The following is a 25,590-nucleotide window of genomic DNA, read 5'->3' as shown; positions in this document are numbered from 1 at the left end:
TAAGGTTGTTCCTTTACATGATTAGCTGTTATATACACTAATTGTACACATATGTGTGATTATATATTTAATAGGATCCGTTTGTGCTCGAGACTTCACTTGGCATACCAAACATCTTATATCGATCTTTCGTTCGAATCACTCACTACAAGTGAGTTCATACCCCTATAATCAACCTTTTCACCGTATTAAATGCTTTTTAGGGGGGGGGGATACAATTTTAACACAATAGAATTGTGTTACATGTTACAAATAAAAACTTACAAACAATTGAAATGTATAGCTTTCCAACACTGTTAAATACCTTGTTCAAACTATTTTCAAACCATTGTCAAACTACTTTCAAAACCTTGTGAAACTTCATTTCAAAACCCTTTTCAAACTACTCTAAATCTCTTTGCAAACTTTTTACTTTCAAAACTATATTCAAGCATATATTAGTGTATAAGTATACTTTAATGGACTTAGGACTATTGTTAATGACCTTGACTCCAGTTCCTTGTTTGTTTGTAGGCTTAGGGTAAGATTCACTAGTCTGACTGTCGATTAACTTATGATTATACATACTAAATACATACATGAATATTAAATCGTATTTTCAAGTTATATTTAACTCAATTGTCTACGCTGAGCAATTGAGTCTTTTGTACCAGTCAGATACAACACAAACATACTAGTAAACTATAATACGTATACTTTAGAGAACATATACATATACAAGTACAGGAAAGAGCATATACATAAACATATAAAAGAACATGAAAGAAGATATACATATTCACTTACAAGAGAACAGAAGGAACATACATACTATAACATGTATACGATAACTAGATTGTGAGATTTTCATCATTGTGCCACGTTTTGTAACAAGAATCTCCTGGAGGGAGAGCGTGTGTTTGAGTATAGATCTAAACGGGATTGACCATCCCACACCTCGCTGCTAGCTAAAATGGGAATTACAGGTCCACGGGTGATCAAATGTCATACCACTTCGGCGTCCGAATAGAGGCGTGTATTATACTAGGTCGATCAAATATGGTTATAACCACATCACATTTCTAACTTGAATTGACCAACTCGGTTTTCAAGGCAATATGACTATTAGTAGAGTATAGTACATTTAATAGTAACTATATGGAAAACATACTTTTATACATATATAAAGTACTACTATACTTTCCATACTATTACAAGTGCAAGTACAAACAATAACTTTCTTACATAAGGACAAACATACAAACAGTCGGACCTCGGGTAGGAGGCTACATTTCAATTAAAGCAGGAACTATAGGATTTTCTGGGAAACTAAACAAACATTTTCATGATACAAACACAACATTTTAACACATAGATACAATCATCTTTACAACACAGGTACAAACAAATGACATTAAATAATTATGAACTCACCAGCATTTATGCTGATACTCTCTTTCAAAATAACTTGTATTCTTAGGGAATCAGTAGACAGTTTCACCCATACCGCTTTTGAGAAGATGGAGTGGATCCAAGGCTCATCATTTTTTTTATTATACATTTTTGGTGTCATTTAAACTTTACAAAAGAACACACATGTATTTAACTATTCTATTAATGCAATGGATGTTGTTGCTTGTTTTACTATTATGCCTTGTTATGATAATATACATGACGTCCTCCACCCCCAAATGTTTCTACCAATTCAGTTATGGCGGTGTGACATAGATGATGTGTGATAAAATGATGAGAGACCTCGATGATGTTGTTGTTGATTATGTCATCTAGCGGAGTATGGGTGACGACCACAGACTCTTCTAGGCTGTCCAGTGGAATGCTAGCAGGCTCGCAACTAGTTGGTGTTTGTGAACGATGTGTTCACCGATGTACTCCATCCCCATCACAGATGCCTTTAGGACATTTATTGCTGAGGAACCCCCTTAGCAGTAGTGTCCATCCCGATGATGATCCTTAGGCTAGGTCCCTTATGATTGGTGTTTTAAGGACGTAATGTGAGGATAACGGGAACGGGTAATTGGATTATTATTGGTTAATGAAATTAATAAACTTATTTATTGTGGGTTAAAAACCCTATGTGCTCACCAGGCTCCAAAGTCTGACCCACTTAGTTTCTTGTATTATAGGTAGTGGCACCCAAACATAGTTATGTTGTTTGGATGAGGGATTACGGATTATAAGCCTGTAGATATAAGTAAATGTAGTAAGGCTTGTATTGTATTGTTTATGCTTTTGATCTGTATCGAACATGACATCCCGAGGTTTTTAATGAAATACATTTCTACGAAAATGCTTCGATAAATCTTATCATATTTTATTTTGGGAACAAATTCCGCAACACTTTTATTTAAAATATTACTATGATTTTTAAACAAAACATAAAAAAACTGGTCTTTTCTGGCCGTGAAAATGAGGATGTCACACGTTGCCTTTACTACATTTTCCTTGCAGTCTTTGGCAAATTGATTTTCTTTGTTGCATTTGTGACAGATGATAGCTTCAATTTTGTCTTTAGTAGAAGTACCAGAATCTATTGACTTAAGAGACTGCGGTGCCTCTTTGGGTTGATGAGAGTTTTGTGGTTGCGGAGGTTGATGTATATCTCCTGGGTATCGAGAGTGATTTTTTTGTGAGTTGAAGTTTCGGGTGAAGGGAGGTTTGGAAAACTGCTGATTTTTATGAAACGAAGAGGGTGGTTGATGTGTGTAAAACGCACTAGTTTTAATCGTATTACTTCTAACATAAACAAACACACGAAAGGCAATGTACCTATCAACTAATAATATAATTCAAGTAAGTAGGGTATCGAACACAGGGAACGGTAACAATTAAATTAAATACTAATATTATCTAATTAAAACAATTAATAAAATATGGGGTTTTATCTAGTTTTGCAAAACTAGAAACTTAAGCAATCAATTAGCACTCAAACAAAGACAATTAACAACTAAGAAGAACTAGAAAGGACAACTAGATTCAATGATAAAAGAGACTTTTGTTCAGATTTGATCCACTTATTCCTATGGTTGATTTCGTGGCAAGTGCAATGGATCAATATGTCAATGGTTACCGATTCCTAATGTGAGTGGGTTCATGTTCATTATTACCAATCCTTTAGTAGACAAGTTAATTCAAAAAGTGATCAAGTGATTAAACAAACAAGATTCCTAGTGTTCAGTTTGTATCAAGTAAGACTTGTAATAATAGCTAATCAAATTTGTTCAATTCGATCAACTCATATGTGGTTGTTCATCACACATGCTCACACATTGATTTACATATTTTCTAGTTAACCCTAGTTTCATTTTCATTATTCCTAGGCATACAATCTTGTATTCACAAAACTATATGACTCAAGTAATCAAGAAGATGTTCATGCAACTTAATAACTTATTTATTAACATAAAATATTTATCATCAATACATGAGGATCTTTAACAAGCTTAACAAGATGAATAACCAAATTAATTTTAATCCAACCACTTAATCAAACCATGTTCATAAGATTATCTCATCCAAACAGAAGTAAAAAGCTTTTAGCTCATATCTACAGCAAGTAATAACCTAAAATCAAAATCTAATGATTCAAACATGGTTCAAAACAAAGATTAAGAAAAGAAGAATGATTATTTGCCTTTGTTTCTCTTCAAAATTGTCTCTTAGGTTGCAATATTGAAAACTGAAGCTCCAAGAACGCTTCTGATCTTCAATAATTGCTGCTAGCCTCCAAAGAGTGTTAGGGTTTCGGGTAGAGATGTTATCTATTTATAGTTTCAAAAAATCAACCCAACTCGTTGAGTTTTTTCAACCAACTCGACGACTTTTTTCGATAATCCGTGTATGCGACGTGTACGGCAAGGCATCCTTGAATCGAGAGTATTCTAACCAACTCATCGAGTTGAGGGTCAACTCATCGAGTTTCTTCATATTTCAGCCTTCTTTCAATCTCCAAGATTCCAATCACTTAATCCTCTTTGTTTTTCACCTGAGCATGTCTTTTATTGCTGAAATTGAAATATTAAGCTAATTAAGTACCTTTTGTCCATAAAATTATATAAAAACAACAAAATGTATTAAGATAATGCATGAATTTTATAACTAAATAAGCACATATCAAAATATCCCACACTTGTCTTTTGCTTGCCCCCAAGAAAAACTGAATTTTAGCACACCAATATCATATAAGACAATCCCAATCGAACCCAACCACTATGTCAAGACCCGCAATTCATGCATTTGTGTCTAAAATTTTTCCTAAGGACCCCCCTCATTTCTAAATACTTACAATCCTCATAAACACTCGCCCACTTCTTTTGAACATTGCTCATTTTATGCATCCTTCCGAATCCATCCCCATCAAAACTTTCTTAACCTCAAGTCATTTTTCGTTAAATCCCCAAGCATACATATGATAAAATAACCTAGAAAAGAAAATTACAATAAAAATAAATAACTTCATAACTTTTTGCCTTGAATCTTCAATATTTAGTAGCTTTTCTTCTATGTATTCCTTCTTTGTCTTAATAGCTTTGTAGATTCTTTCAAACATTTCATCACTTTTTTTTACTCACTTTTTCCACTCAAAACTAAAAACCTAGAAAAACATATGCTTAAGCAAGGGAATTTAACTTCATCATTTATTGGTTAAAGGCATTAGTCTTACGTGGAATGACTACTTGAGCTTTCCTGGATACATTTCTGGTACACCATGCTAAACATGTTGCAATCGTCAAACTAAGCAAGGTTGTGTTTTTGTCCCATGATTTCATTAGAATAAAGGGGGCCACAAATGCACTATAACGTATGTTGGCTCAACTAAACATTTAGGTCCTTATAGAATCATCAAACACAATAATAGCATGAAACCGTAATTGCTTACCAAAATTTTCTAAATTAACCCTAGCAATTTTTTTTTTCAAACCAAGGATTCAAAGGATTCTAATTTTTTTTCACTGAATGTAAAGAGAGAATTAGAACAAAATCCAATGGGATAGTAGTCGCGAGGTTGATATTCTTCTTATTAAGCTCCATCTTCAGCTGACTTTGGACATGGGAATAACTCATCCATGCCTTGGGTGTCAAATCTCGTGTGGTTATACTCCAAAATATAGAGGAAAAAGGTCTTGGAAATGCTCGGAAAATAATCCTTAATAGTACAGCCAATTGCCTTTGTCAAATGTAAGCAAATCACCAACTTGAAGGTAAGAGAAAGTGTAACTTGTCGAGTTCATAGATAACTCGCCGAGTTGAGTTGTAAAGTTGGCACAGTTGGGTTTTTCCGCAGGAACTCAATTTTATAGAGAGAACTCGACGAGTTTTCTTCAATGAGTGAACAAAAATAACTCCAACTTCAGATTCGTTTCTGGATTTTGAGGAATTGATTGTAGCAATATTCCCCCTCGATTTTCTTCAGTAAAAGCACATCCTTTCAGCTGATTAATCACCGAACTTGTAAATAGACTCAATTCTCTCATTCTCCTCGTTTTAGACTCGATCTCACGTTTTATCCCTCAGGCTTTATTCTTTCATTCTATCCCTTACCCTATATTCTGAAAAGAACAAAAAAAACAAACACCAAGTAACAAAAGGAAAACACACCAATAAAAAACCTAAATTACTTAAAGTTTAAACATCAACCCCACAAATAAAATGAAAAACACACCAAACAAATAAAAATAGTTTAAACAAGCCTAACAAAATAAAAGATAAAGGAAAGGATAGTTAGTCTTCATTTTCATTTTCACTCTATTCTCCTCTTAGCCCACTTCCTCCGGCTCCACCTTGTCGCGCATTCCATCTCTCGCTCCAGCTCCTCACATATGGATAGTTGGGCTCATCATCCATCCTTGGAATGTTCAAATGATTCATCACATAGAAAGAATTTCTATGAGCATAATTCATGCTTCGCGCCAATTCATCTTGTAATGCCTTTAGTTCAACATTATAAGGGTCCATGGGAAGTTCATCATTTATCAGAATGACGGGAGGATCTTCTTGCATGTGTCCTTGTCTCGAACGAACCCGCCTTCCCAGTTGTTCGGGTGTTACTATTTCATCTACCCCGGGAATACCAAAATTGCCCCCGCCATAATCTTCAACAATTCTAGTCCTCCTATAAAGAAGAGGACTAAAAGTGGGTTGTGGCACCATTGTCAATTGATTCCCAACTCTCTCACCAAGGACTCCATATGACCTTGCCAATCTAGTTAGGAACATTCCACCATATATCCTTGAATTTGTCCTATCCTTTACCCCACTTTCCGCCAAGTACTTTGCTAAGCAATATGGAATATTGCAAATTATGTTGGGTGTAAGAATGCACCATAGGAAGAAGACATCTCGGCTTGGTACTTTATCATCATACTTTCGCATGTTTATTGAACTTGAGATAAAGCGGTGGATAATATGATGGATAGGTGAACCGATACTTGCCTCTTGAGCCGCGGATGGAATATAAACCCCATTGGCAATCGTTTTCCCCCATCTTACTGCATCTTCACCATTTTGAAAATCCTTGTGCCAATTTTCCAAAAATATCCCAAAATCTTATGTCATAGCCACGTTTTGCTCATATAAGCCCATTCGCCACACTAATTCTACTATACTACACTCTCCAAACTCGCCCCCAAGCATAAAAGTAAGCACGCTAGTGTCAAAGTAATTATGACCCCCACGGAATGTCACAGTAGAGTAAAACTCCCAAAATTCTCCCACTAATCCCCATTGTTCCAAACATAACCAATCCAAGTCATTAGGAAAACAAAAGTCTTTCTTTTTTAGCTTTACCAACTTTTTCCTCCGTGCCACCAATGTTGCCTTTGAGCCAATTTGAGGGAAATCATGCCAAGGAAAGCCCCTTTGGCCTCTTTGATAACCTTGGTTCCTGCTTCTTGACATGATTCTGCAAAACCCAAGTCATAACAAATCAAACAAACATATAAAATGTTAAAAAAAAAAAACTGCCACAAAGCGACATGAACTCGTTGAGTTCATGCATAACTCGGCGAGTTCCGTAACAAGTGCGAAAGAAAATTTTCGCTTTCGATATATAGAACCATTTAACATAAAATTTCACCCAGGGGTTTGTCTAGGAGAGTAAAATAGGCAAGAATCCATAGATAAAACTAAAAAAACATCCTAATTAAGTCAAAATCTAAACCCTAATGCTCATATGAAAACTCAAAATCAGGTTATTTAAACAAATTGGGGCCATGCAACTACTAAAAATCGAAACTTCAACAAGAATGGTCATAAAAATCTTACCTTTTGAAGAGATTTGAAGGAGAAATCACAAAAATTTGAAGACTTTGCTTCGGAGGATTTTCTTGGTTGACTGGAATGGGGGGAGGGTGATGGTTGTGAGTGGGTTTACCTATTTAGAGTAAAACCCTAATTTACAGCAACAAAAAATATTTTTTTCGGTAATAAAATACAACTCGTCGAGTTGACACGGGTTTGACCGTAATGTCGGGATTTTTGAAATGGATTCGTCGAGTAGTGACCTAAAACTCGACGAGTTTTTTCCTCTGATTGAAATTTTTTTGTCTTCATTGTGAAAATTAAGTACCACTCCACACTCAACTTTGCTAGGCCTCCCAACAATATTTTAAGTGAATTAGGAAGATAAAGACTAAAAAACCTAATAAAACACACCAAAAAGGAATAAAATAAAAGACTAAAAAGCAAAAGAAACAAGAAAGCAAACTCAAGTGTCGGATTGCCTCCCGCAAGCGCTTCTTTTTGAGGAGTCTTTAGCTGGACTCCTTCCCGCCCTACATTGTAGCGGTCTTCTCCAAATCTAGTCCTTCTTCAATTTTTGCTTCCTTAGGCATGCCTTATTCATATTTCTTAACCCTATGACCATTGACCTTGAAACTTAACCCATATGGAAAAACATGCTTAATTGTGAAGGGTCTGGTCCAACGAGTGCGTAGTTTGCCCGAAAAAAGCTCAAGTCTTGAATTATATAAAAAAACTTTTTGTCCTTCTTCAAATTCCTTATTACCCTTCAATCTTGCATCATGCCATTTTTTGGTCTTGTCCTTATAAATCAACGATTTAGTGTACGACTCATTTCTTAATTCCACCAAGATCCGATTGGCATGCAACGCATTTGGTTCGAAATTACATGTTTTCAAAGCCGAATAGGCCTTGTGGTCAAGTTCTATTGGGAAATGACAATATTTTCCATAAACTAATCTATAAGGTGTGGTTCCAATGGGTGCCTTGTATGCAGTCCTGAACGCCCAAAGTGCATCATCTAACTTATCTGCCCAATCTTTCCGATGACTGCCCACCGACCTTTCTAGAATTCTTTTGAGTTCTCTATTCGTGATCTCAGTTTGCCCATTCGTTTGTGGATGATAAGGTGTTGAAAATCTATGGCGTACACCATATATTTGCAATACCTTTGCTAGTTGTTCATTAGCAAAGTGGGTTCCCCTATCACTTATCAAAGCTTTTGGCACTCCAAACCTAGAAAATAATTTCTTCAAAAACTTTACCATGATCCTTGCATCATTCGTTGGCAAGGCTTGTGTTTCTGCCCACTTTGATACATAGTCCACCGCCACAAGTATGTATTTGTGCCCCTAATATGATGGAAATGTCCATATGAAGTCTATAACCCACACATCAAAAACTTCACACACTTGGATGCTTCTATGAGGCATTTCATTCCTTGCAAAAATATTTCCTGATCTTTGGCAAGCATCACACTGTCTCACATAGGTGGTAGCATCCTTGAAAATTGTGGGCCAATAAAATCCTGCATCAAACACCTTTTTAGTAGTGTATTGCACCTCATGATGTCCTCCTGCAGGCCCATTGTGGCAATGCTATAGAATATCATGGATCTCCTTGCCAAACACACACCTTCTAATGATCCCATTTGCAAAACTCTTAAAAAGATAAGGCTCATCCCAGAAATAATATGTAATTTCTGAAAAGAGTTTCTTTTTCTGCTAGTGAGTTAGCCCTTTTGGAAGAAAGTCTCCAGCCAAAAAGTTAGCATTGTCTGCATACCATGGTTCTTCCCCCATGATCACCATTAAGTACTCTCTTGGAAAACTATCCCCAATACCCTTGTTGTCTGCTTCATCCCTTTCTGGATTCTCTAATATTGAAAGATGGTCGGCTGGTACATTCTCCATTCCTTTCTTGTTCTTGATCTCGATGACAAATTCTTGAAGTAACAACACCCACCGGATCAACCTAGGCTTCGCGTCCTGCTTAGCAAACAAATATTTAATTGCAAAATGGTCAGTAAAAACAGTGGTTTTAGATAATATAAGATAAGGACGAAATTTATAAAAAGCATAGACCACCACCAATAATTTTTTTCCTATTGTGGTATAGTTTTCTTAGGACGAATTTAAGGTCTTGCTTGCATAATAAATTGGTTGAAAATGTTTACCAACCTTTTGACTAAGCACAACACCTAAGGCAAAGTCGCTTGCATCACACATTATTTCAAATGGTAAATTCCAATTCGGGGCGATAATGATCGGGACGTTCGTTAATTTTTATTTCAATAATTCAAAAGCATTAAGACATTCTTTCAAAAAATTAAAAGGTGCATCTTTCAAAAGTAGTTGAGTTAAAGGTCGTGTTATTTTAGAAAAATCTTTTATAAAACAACGGTAAAAACCCGCATAACCTAAAAAACTCGTAAAACCCTTCACATTGGTTGGTGGAGGTAATTTAGCAATGGTATCAATTTTTGCCCGATCCACCTCAATCCCCACTTTGGACACTTTATGGCCTAACACAATCCCTTCTTTTAACATGAAGTGACACTTTTCCCAATTCAAAACTAAATTGGTCTTTTCACACGTAGCAAACATCAAATCAAGGTTAGTAAGACAATCATTAAAAGAAGAACCAAACATAGAGAAGTCATCCATGAATATTTCCATAAACCTCTCCACCATATCATGGAATATCACCATCATGCATCGTTGAAAGGTGGCAAGCGCATTGCATAACACACAAAGCAAGCGTCGATATGCAAATGTTCCACTTGGACAAGTGAAAGTGGTCTTCTCTTGATCATTTGGGTCAATTGGGATTTGGAAATAACTTGAAAATCCATCTAAAAAACAATAATAACAATGGCCAGATAATCTATCAAACATTTGATCAATAAAAGGTAGAGGGAAGTGGTCTTTGCAAGTGGCGTTGTTTAGCTTTCGATAATTGATGCACACCTGCCAACCGGTTACCGTTCGTGTAGGTATGAGCTCGTTCTTATCGTTCGTCACGAATGTCATCCCTCCTTTGTTTGACACTACTTGAACATGACTAACCCATGGACTATCGGAAATTGAATAAATGATCCCAACATCCAATAGCTTGACTACCTCCTTTTTGACCACTTCTTGCATGTTCGGGTTCAATCGCGTTTGATGTTGCACTACCGGCTTTGCTCCTTCTTCAAGATTGATTTTGTGAGAACAATAAGAAGGACTTATTCCATTTATATTGGTGATTTTCCATGCGATGGCATTCTTCCTTTTCTTGAAAACTTTATCTAATGCGTCTTTTTCGGGTTAGGTAAGATCGGACGCAATGATGACAGGCTTATGTTCACCTTCTTCGAGGAATGCGTATTCCAAGTGTTCTGGAAAAGTTTTCAACTCTAATTTTGTGCTTTGTACACTAAACACGTCGAGTTCTGCGAAGAAAATCGTCGAGTTTAGGCCAAAAATTTCATCTGGTCGCGATTTTTCGTCACAACTCGTCGAGTTTTCTGCTCAGCACTTTTGATTAGTTCTTCGTATTCGGATTCTCCAAGTAATCTTTCTAGCTCCCTCAGGTCTCTCTCAGCATCAAACTCATGTTTTGAAGCTAAAATATGTTCACTTGATTTGTCCTCTTTCCATTCTTCTAATAACTCTTCCAAGATATCCACCGAAAAAGACGTGTCATCACTAAACTTTGAATGTTTCATGGCTTGAGCAACTCCAAAAGTAACCAAGTCTTCTCCCACACGAAGACTAAGCGTGGATTCACGTATATCGACTATGGCACTACCGGTGTTCAAGAATGGTCTTCCAAGAATTATTGGCACTTGATGATCCTCCTCCATATCTAGTACAATGAAATCTGCCAGGAAGACAAACTTATCGACTTTTACCAATAAATCTTCACATATGCCTCTCGGGAATGTCACCGTATTGTTTGCTAAGTGGGTTTCCATTCGGATCGGTCTTGGCTCCGAAAGGTTTAGCTTCTTAAAGAAGGAATATGGCATAAGGTTCACACTTGCTCCCCGAATTGGCCAATGCATAGCTAGTGGCTAAATTTCTGAATTGGCAAGGTATTTTCAAGCTACCCGGGTCGCCCATTTTCTTTGGCAATTTTTTGAACATTGCGGCTGAATAATTCTCATTCAGGGCCACTTTGGATGCCTCCTCCATCTTCTTTCTATTTGTGAGAAGGTCCTTTAGGAACATGGCATATTTGGGCATTTGTGCGACCGCCTCGATGATAGGAATATTGATTTGCAAGGCCTTTATGTGCTCCAGGAACTTTTGGTAGTCTTCATTCTGCTTCTCTTGTCGAGCTCCGCCTGGGAATGGCAATGGGGGCTTATATGGATTAACCGGCATGTTATTTTTCTCATCAAGTAGGGAACTCATCGAGTTTTTTCCTCTGTTTGCGATTCCATATTTTCTTGGTCTTTTTCTTGTATTTGCTTAGGATCTTCACTTGGGATTGGGGTCAGGGGCGTGATTATCTTCCCACTCCTTGTTGTCACTGTGTTAATATGTGCTCCCTTTGGATTTTTCTCGGTATCGCTCGGAAGTCCGCCCGGTGCTATTTCGTTGAATTGGTTGGCAAGTTGCCCAAGTTGTTTTTCAATATTTAGTATTGGAGGTTGTTGATTCCGGAGTAGAGATTGTTGATCCATAATCATTTCTTGGTGCTCCTTCATTATCTTTTGTTGATCTCTAATGGCCGCGTCGGCATCGTCATGCCTTTTTCGGAAGCACTAGCAAATCGGGCTAACATAGCTTCAAGATCCGTCTTCTTCTCTTGCACTGGTTTGTCTTTTTAATAAAATCCTTGCACCTTTTGCCTATATTTCTACTCCTTTTCCTTCTTATACTCATCATAGCGAAGCCACTCCTTCTTGGGTTTTCGCCAATCATCGTCAAATCTATCGCCACTTGAATAACAAACTTGCACCTTTCGGTTGCCGTTCTCATCAAGATCACAATATTGAGTAAGATGGGGTCAGCTACAATTGTCACAGCCCACCTGAATGGCATGGATGGATTGCTCCATCTTTGTCATCCTACGATCCATACTTTCTAGTGTGGCCATCATTGCAACCATATCATCAAAAACTGAGTTAACCATGCCTCTAGTCGTGTCGTTCCATGGGTTATGATACTCTCTTGAATGTTTGGAGAATTATTCCACCAAAGTTTTAATAACGGCTGGTGCTTTCTTCGTGAGAGGTCCTTGGGAATCAAATAATTGACTATTTGTGACGTTCACACCATCATAAAAGATGGACACCTCTTGTAACATGTTCAGGTCGTTTTGAGGGCAATTTCTTATCAAACCCTTGTATCTCTCCCACGCCTCATAGAGTGATTCTCCTGGCATTTGCTCAAAGTTGGCTATAACTTTCTTCAATTTTGTTATCTTGGAAGGTGGACAAAACTGATCAATGAACTCTTCGCGCATCTTTTTCCATGTTGTAATGGATCATGGGGGTAGGGATTTCAACCATTCCTTAGCAGCTCCTTTGAATGTAACCGTTAGCATCCGAAGTAAAACGGTATCGCGAGACATGTTTGGCATGTGGAAATAATCAGCAATGTCCATGACATCTTAAATATGCTTATAAGCAGCTTCGTGATCCTTCCCATATAATGGAATGTCTTTTAGTTGGGCGAGTATGTGACCCTTCAGCTCAAAGTTGGCATTGGCTGGAATTGTAGGTTGCATGAGTCCCGGCCCAGTACCATCTCTTATGCACTTCTTATAGTCCCCCATTGGTATGTCGGCCATGTCGTCTTCTTGGTCGGAATTGCTTTCTTCACCAAACGTAGGTATGTCGGATTCGTAACATTCTACCTTCTCATCGTGAATTTTCTCGAGATGATTAGGTTGTTCGATTGCTTTTCCCCTCTTTTGGCGAATAATCGACTCCGGATCTTCCACGGGTGTGCACTAGTGTGGAACTAGAGCCTCGGGTCATCAAAACTTGGAACAAAACAGAAATACACGCGTAAAACGAACAAAAACGAAGAAGTAACGAAACTGAAAACGCGACCAATTCGTCGAGTTCAGTAATAAACTCGATGAGTTTAACGTAAAAAACTAAAAACTAAGGATGAAAATAAAAATTGAAAACAGGTAACTTTATGCAAGATAAATCTCACACAAAGGGTCGATAACACTAGCAAGTAAAATAACTATTAGAACCGTTCCCCGACAATGGCGCCAAAAACTTGATGTGTGTAAAACGCACTAGTTTTAATCCTATTACTTCAAACACAAATAAACACAAGAAAGGCAGTGTACCTATCGATTAATAGTATAGTTCAAACATGTAGGGTATTAAACACAGGGAACAGTAACAATTAAATTAAATACTAATATTATCTAATTAAAACAATTAATAAAATAGGGGTTTTCTCTAGTTTTGCAAGACTAGAAACTTAAGCAATCAATTAGCACTCAAACAAAGATAATTAACAACTAAGAAGAACAAGAAAGGACAACTAGATTCAATGATAAAAGAGACTTCTGTTCATATTCGATTCACTTATTCCAATGGTTGATTTCGTGGCAAGTGTAATGGATCAATATGTCAACGTTCACCAATTCCTAATGTGATTAGGTTCATGTTCTGTAGAGACCCATTTTTCTAACGAACGGTGAGTGCGGAAGAAATAATCTTGAGATTAATCGTGTATCAAAAATATCAAGAACATATGATGAGTTCATAGAAGATGAAAAAGAAAGAGAGAGTATTCATAAGAACTTGGTGGGAGAGAAACTCTCCTTGGGTGGGAGAACCAACCACTTTCTCTCTCTAGAGATTACATTGTAGAAAAGTAATCCTTACAAGAAGTGAGAAAATGAGCTAGCTAACTAATAAGTGACCAACTCTCCCTTTATATAGGAGGGAGAGTATTTACACCAACAATACAAATAAAGGGAAAATTACAACCTAACTATCACTCATTATTTGTAGAGCATTTACATGCACCAACATTCTCTCCCTAAATGCTTACAAATGATGAGAGATACAATAAGTGATACAAGGCTATAATACAGTAATCCGACTAGCAAGTGTGGTAACAAAATGAAATCAAGTGCTGAAATGTCTCTGAAACTCTGAAGTGTCTGTGAAGTCTGAAGCTGGCCATGAATCTCTAACAATGAAGGTCTTCGGCTTCAAAGCACAACCAACGAAGCAGAAAAGATAAGATCCAAATCTTCAAACCAATCATAATCACCCGAAGAAGGAGGTCACCATCAGCAAGTAGAAGATCCAATAAAAGAAACACTTCGTCTTCAAAAGTCTTAAAAACATATCGAGTTCTCGAATCATAATACACCGAAATTCTTCAAAGAATAACCTGCTAAAAATGTGAAGCATCCATAACATGAAGTCCGGATAAAAATAATGTGAGTCCAAAAACATGGTCTAGCAATGCCGAAAATTTGATCCAAGGACAAAAAATAAGTGCCACGTCACATTGCCAAAATAATCTTCGTCTTCAACATATCACAAATCCAAACTCGTGAAACCATAAGATCTGAACCGGATGCGAACACAGAATCATCCTGTGGTAGAGTCCGAATAATAAATAATCTGAATCGGAAAACATCGAGTAATGCAAAAATTTGATCCGTGAAGACCAAAAATAAGTGTCACATCGCATCACTAAATAAATAATCGTCTTTAGAAATCTTCAAAAATCCAAACCTAAACAATAATAACCAAATCTGGATGATATTCTCTCCCTATTTTTGATAACCAATGACCGGATATCAAAAATCAACAAATCATCGGATGGAGAGTGTCGGATACCAAGAGCTAAGAGAAGCTCTCCCTAGATGTATGAAGGGTCTCGATAAGAAACGAGAAAGAGTAAAATAAATACTCTTGCGGTCATGAGAAAGCGGGTGACAGTTGTTGAAGTTGTGCTGAGAAAATATGTTGTGCCAAAAAATATATCCAAATATCCAAACTGCAGTGCCGGAACACTTGAAGTGGTCTTCAATAGAGAATAAAGTCCACATGCTCAAGATACATGATTCGTCAACCAAAAATCATAAGCAACAAGTCATAAAATCCCATAACATGAAGAGTGCGAAACAACTTTGGTGATCAATCGTCGTTGCGGTGCAAGCATCACAAAATGATAATATGAACTCCGACTGCGGTAGGAATATTCTTCCAATAATAGTAACCGGCATGAAGTAATGACCAATGTGACAAACCAAGGGTAGGTGGTGGCAAAAATTGGTGTTAAAAAAATTGGTTTAAATAAAAAAATGGCTAAATATAAAAATTGATGTAAAAAAAAATTTACTGAATAAAAAATAATTGGTGTTAAAAAAAATTAACTGAGAAAAATAAATAAATAAAAACTGAATAAATAAATAAAAAAAGAGGCTTAAAAAAAATAAGAAGGCTAAAAAAAAAGGGGGAGGGGCTGATGAGAAGGGAGGAAAAAGAAAGGAGGGGAGGAGGGGAAGGGAGGAGGAGAAGAGAGGGGAGGAAGGGGGAGGGGCTGAAGGGAAGAAGGAGGAGGAGGGAGGAGGGGTGGACCGAAGGCAGGAGGGTTGCGGGTGAGAGAGTTGGTTGTGAGTCTAGGGTGATCGCGGATTAGGGGAGCCGGGTGCGGAGGAGAGGGATTTGGGTGCGGATGGTGCTGGTCTCAGATGGAGGCTTGGTGCGGTATACGAAGAAGGCGAGGCGGCTGCGGATCGGATGGACAAGGCTGACTGTGGATGTGAGCGTGATGGATGTGCCTGCGGACCGAGGCTGCGGTCCGAGACTACGGTCCGAGCAAGAGGGGTCTGAACCGAAGGTAGCAGAGTCTTTTTGGCTGCGGTCTATGGCTGCTGACCTCGGCTGCTGATGGGACAATGTTGACCTCGGATCATGGCTTAAGAGGGGCTGCTGAGAGGCTTCTTAGGGGACTCCGGTAGGCAGTTTTTGGCTGCGGTTCGGGGGTCCAGTAGGGGCTGAACAACTGACGAAAAATGCTCTATTTTCATGAAAAATGGTACCGCAGAGGCCATTTATTCATATTTTAATAAGTGAATATTTTTATAAAGCATTTTAAGTCAAAGGAGGGTCTTGGGAAGGCAAAAGGAGGAGTGTGTAGGGGTTTTTAGGGACAAAAGGTGATGAGATTTGTCATAGCCACATGGTTTTTTGCTTGGGAAGGCAAATAAGAGTGAATTACTCTTTACCCAAAAGAGCAAAAAGGATAAAGTGCTTTTCACAAACACAATTTACGTCCAAATGGTCTTCAACATTAGATTCACAATAGGAAAAGTTTTAAGAATAGAAACTGATACCTCTTGTGAAGAAAAGTTGCTGGGAAAAAATAAAAATCCACTTCTCTTGAAAAATAAGCTCATTAAATTTGTGTCTTCTCATCCAAGAATTAAAGAAGCTCCTGGAATAATTTCTTCAACAATATGGAGACCACAAAAAATAATTCTTCACCAAATTTCTTCATTTCTTCAACAACAACAAAATAATAAGAACATTAAGAACACCATTTTTCCAGCAATAATAGAATGAGCGGCAGCAGCAACATTTTTATTTAGCTAAGATATAATCACCTAAATGATAGAAATAAGAAAAAACATCATAAAAAAAATTCCGGTTTGCAACCCGAAATTTTTTTTCTTGTAGAAACACGGAAAAATCACAAGATAATCACCGAACGGGAGTCGTTCCCTTGACTAATCGTGAGATCTTCAAGGTACGGCTCTGATACCAATTGTAGAGACCCATTTTTCTAACGAACGGTGAGTGCGGAAGAAATAATCTTGAGATTAATCGTGTATCAAAAATATCAAGAACATATGATGAGTTCATAGAAGATGAAATAGAAAGAGAGAATATTCATAAGAACTTGGTGGGAGAGAAACTCTCCTTGGGTCGGAGAACCCACCACTTTCTCTCTCTAGAGATTACATTGTAGAAAAGTAATCCTTACAAGAAGTGAGAAAATGAGCTAGCTACCTAATAAGTGACCAACTCTCCCTTTATATAGGAGGGAGAGTATTTACACCAACAATACAAATAAAGGGAAAATTACAACCTAACTATCACTCATTATTTGTGGAGCATTTACATGCACCAACATTCTCTCCCTAAATGCTTACAAATGATGAGAGATACAATAAGTGATACAAGGCTATAATACAGTAATCCGACTAGCAAGTGTGGTAACAAAATGAAATCAAGTGCTGAAATGTCTTTGAAACTCTGAAGTGTCTGTGAAGTCTGAAGCTGGCCATGAATCTCTAACAAGGAAGGTCTTCGGCTTCAAAGCACAACCAACGAAGCAGAAAAGATAAGATCCAAATCTTCAAACCAATCATAATCACCCGAAGATGGAGGTCACCATCAGCAAGTAGAAGATCCAATAAAAGAAACACTTCGTCTTCAAAAGTCTTAAAAACATATCGAGTTCTCGAATCATAATACACCGAAATTCTTCAAAGAATAACCTGCTAAAAATGTGAAGCATCCATAACATGAAGTCCGGATAAAAATAATGTGAGTCCAAAAACATGGTCTAGCAATGCCGAAAATTTGATCCAAGGACAAAAAATAAGTGCCACGTCACATTGCCAAAATAATCTCCGTCTTCAACATATCACAAATCCAAACTCGTGAAACCATAAGATCTGAACCGGATGCGAACACAGAATCATCCTGTGGTAGAGTCCGAATAATAAATAATCTGAATCGGAAAACATCGAGTAATGCAAAAATTTGATCCGTGAAGACCAAAAATAAGTGTCACATCGCATCACTAAATAAATAATCGTCTTTAGAAGTCTTCAAAAATCCAAACCTAAACAATAATAACCAAATCTGGATGATATTCTCTCCCTATTTTTGATAACCAATGACCGGATATCAAAAATCAACAACTCATCGGATGGAGAGTGTCGGATACCAAGAGCTAAGAGAAGCTCTCCCTAGATGTATGAAGGGTCTCGATAAGAAACGAGAAAGAGTAAAATAAATACTCTTGCGGTCATGAGAAAGCGGGTGACAGTTGTTGAAGTTGTGCTGAGAAAATATGTTGTGCCAAAAAATATATCCAAATATCCAAACTGCAGTGCCGGAACACTTGAAGTGGTCTTCAATAGAGAATAAAGTCCACATGCTCAAGATACATGATTCGTCAACCAAAAATCATAAGCAACAAGTCATAAAATCCCATAACATGAAGAGTGCGAAACAACTTTGGTGATCAATCGTCGTTGCGGTGCAAGCATCACAAAATGATAATATGAAGTCCGACTGCAGTAGGAATATTCTTCCAATAATAGTAACCGGCATGAAGTAATGACCAATGTGACAAACCAAGGGTAGGTGGTGGCAAAAATTGGTCTTAAAAAAATTAGTTTAATAAAAAAAATGGTTAAATATAAAAATTGGTGTAAAAAAAAAATTACTGAATAAAAAATAATTGGTGTGAAAAAAAAATTAACTGAGAAAAAAAATAAATAAAAACTGAATAAATAAATAAAAAAATAGGCTTAAAAAAAATAAGAAGGCTAAAAAAAGGGGGGGCTGATGAGAAGGGAGGAAAAAGAAAGGAGGGGAGGAGGGGAAGGGAGGAGGAGAAGAGAGGGGAGGAAGGGGGAGGGGCTGAAGGGAAGAAGGAGGAGGAGGGAGGAGGGGTGGACCGGAGGCAGGAGGGTTGCGGGTGAGAGAGTTGGTTGTGAGTCTAGGGTGATCGCGGATCAGGGGAGCTGGGTGCGGAGGAGAGGGATTTGGGTGCGGATGGTGCTGGTCTCAGATGGAAGCTAGGTGCGGTATACGAAGAAGGCGAGGTGGCTGCGGATCAGATGGACAAGGCTGACTGCGGATGTGAGCGTGATGGATGTGCCTGAGGACCGAGGCTGCGATCCGAGACTACGGTCCGAGCAAGAGGGGTCTGAACCGAAGGTAGCAGAGTCTTTTTGGCTGCGGTCTATTGCTGCTGACCTCGACTGCTGATGGGACAATGTTGACCTCGGATCATGGCTTAAGAGGGGCTGCTGAGAGGCTTCTTAGGGGACTCCGGTAGGCAGTTTTTGGCTGCGGTTCGGGGGTCCAGAAGGGGCTGAACAACTGACGAAAAATGCTCTATTTTCATGAAAAATGGTACCGCAAAGACCATTTATTCATATTTTAATAAGTGAATATTTTTATAAAGCATTCTAAGTCAAAGGAGGGTCTTGGGAAGGCAAAAGGAGGAGTGTGCAGGGGTTTTTAGGGACAAAAGGTGATGGGATTTGTCATAGCCACATTGTTTTTTGCTTAGGAAGGCAAATAAGAGTGAATTACTCTTTACCCAAAAGAGCGAAAAGGACAAAGTGCTTTTCACAAACACAATTTACGTCCAAATGGTCTTCAACATTAGATTCACAATAGGAAAAGTTTGAAGAATAGAAACTGATACCTCTTGTGAAGAAAAGTTGCTGGGAAAAAATAAAAATCCACTTCTCTTGAAAAATAAGCCCATTAAATTTGTGTCTTCTCATCCAAGAATTAAAGAAGCTCCTGGAATAATTTCTTCAACAATATGGAGACCACAAAAAATAATTCTTCACCAAATTTCTTCATTTCTTCAACAGCAACAAAATAATAAGAACATGAAGAACACCATTTTTCCAGCAATAATAGAATGAGCAGCAGCAGCAACATTTTTATTTAGCTAAGATAGAATCACCTAAATGATAGAAATAAGAAAAAACATCATAAAAAAAATTCCGGTTTGCAACCCGAAATTTTTTTTCTTGTAGAAACACGGAAAAATCACAAGATAATCACCGAACGGGAGTCGTTCCCTTGAACTAATCGTGAGATCTTCAAGGTACGGCTCTGATACCAATTGTAGAGACCCATTTTTCTAACGAACAGTGAGTGCGGAAGAAATAATCTTGAGATTAATCGTGTATCAAAAATATCAAGAACATATGATGAGTTCATAGAAGATGAAACAGAAAGAGAGAATATTCATAAGAACTTGGTGGGAAAGAAACTCTCCTTGGGTCGGAGAACCCACCACTTTCTCTCTCTACAGATTACATTGTAGAAAAGTAATCCTTACAAGAAGTGAGAAAATGAGCTAGCTAACTAATAAGTGACCAACTCTCCCTTTATATAGGAGGGAGAGTATTTACACAAACAATACAAATAAAGGGAAAATTACAACCTAACTATCACTTATTATTTGTGGAGCATTTACATGCACCAACATGTTCATTATTACTAATCCATTAGTAGACAAGTTAATTCACGCAGTGATCAAGTGATTAAAATAACAAGTTTCCTAGTGTTCAGTTCAATCAACTCATATATGGTTGTTCATCACAGATGCTCACACATTGATTTACATATTTTCTAGTTAACCTTAGTTTTATGTTCATTATTCCTAGGCATAGAATCTTGTATTCAGAAAACTATATGAATCAAGTAATCAAGAAGATGTTCATGCAACTTAATAACTTACTTATTAATAGAAAATATTTATCATCATTACATGAGGATCTTTAACAAGCTTAACAAGATGAATAACCAAATTAATATTAATCCAACCACTCAATCAAACCATGTTCATAAGATTATCTGATCCAAACATAAGTAAAAAGATTTTAGCTCATATCTACAGCAGGTAATACCCTAAAATCAAAATCTAATGATTCAAACATGGTTCAAAACAAAGAATAATGATTATTTGCCTTTGAATCTCTTCTGAATTGTCTCTTAGGTTTCAATCTCGAAAACTGAAGCTCCAAGAACCCTTCTGATCTTCAATAATTGCAGCTAGCCTCCAAAAAGTGTTAGGCTTTCAGGCATAGATGTTATCTATTTGTAGTTTCCAAAAATCAACCCAACTCATTGAGTTTTTTCAACCAACTCGACGACTTTTTTCGATAATCCACATATGCAACGTGTACGGAAAGGCATTCTTGAATCGAGAATATTCTGACCAACTCGTCGAGTTTCTTCATATTTCAGCCTTCTTTCTATCTCCAAGCTTCCAATCACTGAATCCTCTTCCATAAAAATATATAAAACAACAAAATGTATTAAGATAATGCATGGATTTTATAACTAAATCAGCCCGCATCAGTGGTAATCGATTTAATTGTTGGCTAACCAAAGCAATAGTATTCTGTAATTCTTCCTCATAATCATATTCTGTGTTGGCTTCATAAGACTGCGGTGGGGTTTAAGTTATGAGAGCAAGTGGTCCACCAAAGTCAGCACAATCTTTGAGCACAGTTGACGCTTGTGCTTAAAGTTCACCATATAACTTGAAGAGAGACAGTGTGTGGATATTCCTATCTCCCTGAACTATGATCTTGGTTGTAATCTAGTGCTTACCGAAACCATTGAGAACTGGAGATTGGTTTCATGATTGCTATGGACTGTCCCAACATTTGACCACTTTGTGACAATGAGATTGAGTCTTTTGAATGGATCTTCAAGACTTTCACCAGCATGAGCTTTGAATTTGTTGAAGTCGTTGAGTGCTTTGGTGAGCTTCTTGTCTTGAGCTTTCTCTGAACCCTCATACAAATTTTTTAGAACATCCTAGATTTCTTTAGCAGATTCACAAGTGATGATGATGTCAAAGTCGTCTGGAGCTACATCACATGATATTTCATAGAAAGCAAAAACATCACTTTCCATTTTATCAATATCATCTTTTGTTGGGCGATTCATAGCAGCTTGACTTCCACCTAGTCTTTCTTGAGCACCATCAGATTGAACAGGAGTAAGAACGGGGACATGAGGTCCTTCTTCTTCAGATCTCCACGCATCTCGACCTAATCTTTTCAGACACCTTTCCATTCTTTGAGACCAGTGGTGATACTCGCTTGCAAGAAGTATTGGGGCCCGGTTAGAACCACCAACACTATTGGAAACGTTAAGAGATAAAGCTTGTGCCATATTTCCTTTGTTTTTTTGTTTTTTTTTAATATTTAACAATGAGCTTCAGTGGTATAGAAAGCTTCTAAAATCAAACTTTTGTTTAAAAAGCAACCACTTTGGCTCTGATACCAATTGTTGAGAGAAATTTTTATGAGAAACGCTTGAACAAACGTCAGTACAAGTTGTAGATTGCGAAAGTATGTTAATCTCAAAGGAGCATAAGAGCTCAACAATAATAAGTTATAGTTGTTAGAGGTTAGATGCGGAAATGTTAGTATAGAAAAGTAAGGAAATATAAATGAAAAGAAGTTATATATCTAGTAAACACTAAGTTGATTCTTAACGAGGTTTGCAATCAAACCAAGTTAGTTCACGTGATCAGCTTAAAGTGAATGAAGTCTCAAAGACTTGCTCCAAAGGAGATATAATAGTTTGATCTGAGTATAAGTTCAGTAAGATCGAGAGAGAGAGAGAGAGAGAGAGAGAGAGAGAGAGAGAGAACGGTTTAGAGAGTAATTCAGAAGTGAAGAGAAAATGATATATGTATTCATTCATGAGGTTGAGTGCTCTGTTTATAGATACAGAAGAAATTACATAGAGAATAAACAAAGACTAAACATCTGAATTCCAGTGACAATAAGTGTTCACTGTGTAATACATTGTAAGAAAATAAGTTCAAAGGAACTAAGTAACTAGTCTTTGTTGCGGTTAAGGAAACTGTGGTTGACTTCATCTTCTTGAGGTTGCAGTAGTAAGAGTAGTTGCGGTAGATAGATAGATTGCGTTAGATAGGAGGTTGCGGTAGTAAGAGTAGTTGCGGTAGATAGACAAATTGCGGTAGACAGGGGGTTGTGTTGGCCAAGTTGAGAGGGTCACACTAACACCTCTCTTCCAAGAAGGGATAATTCATAACATTGTTTCATGTACTTTGATCTTCCCACTCAAGACTCCGACTAAATCTATCTTCCAATCACTCCACATGGAAAATTCTACATCTTCGCTCCAGTTGTTCCTGATCGTGATGTACAACCTATCATCAGGACAGAGCAAGAGAGTTTGAGATTGTTCTACTCTATTACCGTATGTACTCATAAAGAAGTGTGGTCTCAGAAGCGAACCACCAAGATCATCGGTTTCTAAAACAAGGTTCAAAGTAAATTTGATCTTAATTACATGTTGTACAGATACTACATCTCTCGGAACAAGGAAGTAACGATCACTATCGCGGATGTTGGCTTTCCATCTATTAACCCCAATGATATTCTCACAATTGTTGCTCACCTCCGAGATCGCCAATCCAATCATTCGAGCATCAAATCTTACATTGCTTCCATGAACTTCTTGAAGGACTATGTAGCTAGATTTTGCAGGTCCGAAATTGAGTTCGCACTCTTTTTAAAACAGAAAATGTGTTGGAAAAGATAACTCATAAATTGCCTGAAGCTCAAATTTTGGCAGAAGGTCCCATTGAATAACCTGAGCTCAGATATGTCTATCTAAAACAGAAGACCAACTGAAAAGAATATTTCCGAGTTCTTGATAAACATCTCATTCCTTCAAACATCCTTCAAAAGTTTGTCGCCAAAGCTACTAAAAGTGACACTCCTAAGCATGTGAAGAAGAAGATCATTGATCACCTTAAATGGTATTTGGAAGTACGAAGCTGGCTGCACAGTGCTTACCTTTTTGTATCTAAAAAAGCTAACTGGGTTGACTGATTGCTAAGTTTAATTAGCAGGAGATTGTTAACCCAAACCAAAGAAGATCCAAAGTCAACTCAAGTCCGAGATGTGAAGAGCTCTGAAGTCCTTTTATATCCGAGATGAAGATGTTTTGAAGTTTGAGTCTATACAAGCATTTAATGTTTTTTGTCTTAAGTTGATGTAACAATTCTTAGTACAAATTCAGTAGATCTTTTAAGTGTCAAAATTGTCAAACACTTAGTTATAACTAGTCCTTAGAATATTTACTGGGTTTGTACCATGTATCTCCTTTACTATTTAAGGAGTAGATGTTTCATGTAATTTGTACCAAGAATAGAAGTTGTCGATATTCTCTTCACATCATTGAAAACTCACTTGTAAGTCAAATTTATTTCACTTACATTCTACTTGTTCTAAATCATCTTTACTTTGATTATAATCGATCTCACTTCATTTACTTACTTGAATACATTGTTGAATATTATCTTCAAGTCTTGACTAGTTTACAAGACTTGACTATACCAACTAATTTGAAGCAGACATTGATCTTAAAGGTTAATTTAAGGTTTGAGTTTTCAAAACTTATCCGTGCATTGAATCTTGTTCTCAAAATTAGTATCAGAGCTTGATTTGTTGTTCTCTGAATGCATAAGAACATATTATAGTTGATCTGATATTACCTTGGTATCTCAATCAATTTTGTGTTCATGATAAAAGTTCTTCTATATACCCAACAAATGGATTCGATGCAAATAGCATATAGAGTGGGTTGCCCTTCTCTTTTCCCTATTGCTAGTTGTTGAAGAGTATGATCACTAGGAAGTTTGGAAGGATAGATTTTTTTCTTGTCAAGGAAAAAGTTGAAGAAATATGGAGGTTTGTAAAAGAAGGTCCTTATATTTCGATCATACAAATGGTGAGAGATGCTGATACAACTCTCATGGGCCAAGAAGGTCAACACCCAACACCTCTTACTGCTGCAGACATCGAGAAATTGCATGCTAACCAGATTGCATTTTCTGAGATGGCGTTTAGTGTTCCTTCATCTCTCTTTGAGCACATTAAGTTGTGAAAATCTACAAAAGAGATTTGGTACACTCTTCAGGATTTGTTCGAAAGGTCCATGAAAATGAAAAACAAACATCTGACTTCAGTTTTCAACAATTTTGATACCTTCACCACTACTTCAGGTGAATCCATAGCTACGGCTTCAAATAGGTATCAAATTGTTGTAAACAACATGATTGCACACAGGTTAATCAAAACTCATCTTGAGTACAATCTGAAGTTTGTCAATAGCCTCAGAATAGGCTAGGGAAACGTCAATTCATATTTTCAGAGTAATAGATCTCTGAAGAAGCTGAAGCTTTATCAACTCTTTGACGAACTACAAGACCACGAATCAAACGTTGCACAAACATTAAGACAATTGTCAGGAGGTCCTCTTGCTTTGGTTATTTGTGTTAACATACTTATTCTGAACCCATCCGTATCAGTTCCATTCGAAAGTATCCCACCTTTTCGTCTGTTCAACCAACATTTCCTATTGGACCTATTCTGAACCATTCATAAAATCATGATCTCGAATCAGGTGAGTCCGAACTTTTCTTCCAACAGGATTTTGCACTGTTATCCATGAAATAAAAGCATCCATGGAATACCAGTAACAAACCATATCAAAATCGAGTCCAAACCCCTCATTAAAATAATCCTCAAACATTTCCT

At 37.2% G+C, this 25,590-nt stretch overlaps 1 non-coding gene across 1 annotated transcript; it reads left to right on the top strand.

The window, feature by feature from the left end:
• The first annotated feature begins 12,541 nt into the window (after positions 1-12,541).
• LOC111899192 (small nucleolar RNA R71) lies at positions 12,542-12,648 on the top strand. The gene has a single exon (XR_002852813.1). It is a non-coding gene; the product is annotated as a small nucleolar RNA R71 (small nucleolar RNA).
• The last annotated feature ends 12,942 nt before the right edge of the window (positions 12,649-25,590 follow it).

Source organism: Lactuca sativa, chromosome 4, assembly GCF_002870075.4.
Source record: "Lactuca sativa cultivar Salinas chromosome 4, Lsat_Salinas_v11, whole genome shotgun sequence".
NCBI lineage: Eukaryota > Viridiplantae > Streptophyta > Magnoliopsida > Asterales > Asteraceae > Lactuca > Lactuca sativa.
This window is presented reverse-complemented; position numbering and strand designations above follow the sequence as displayed.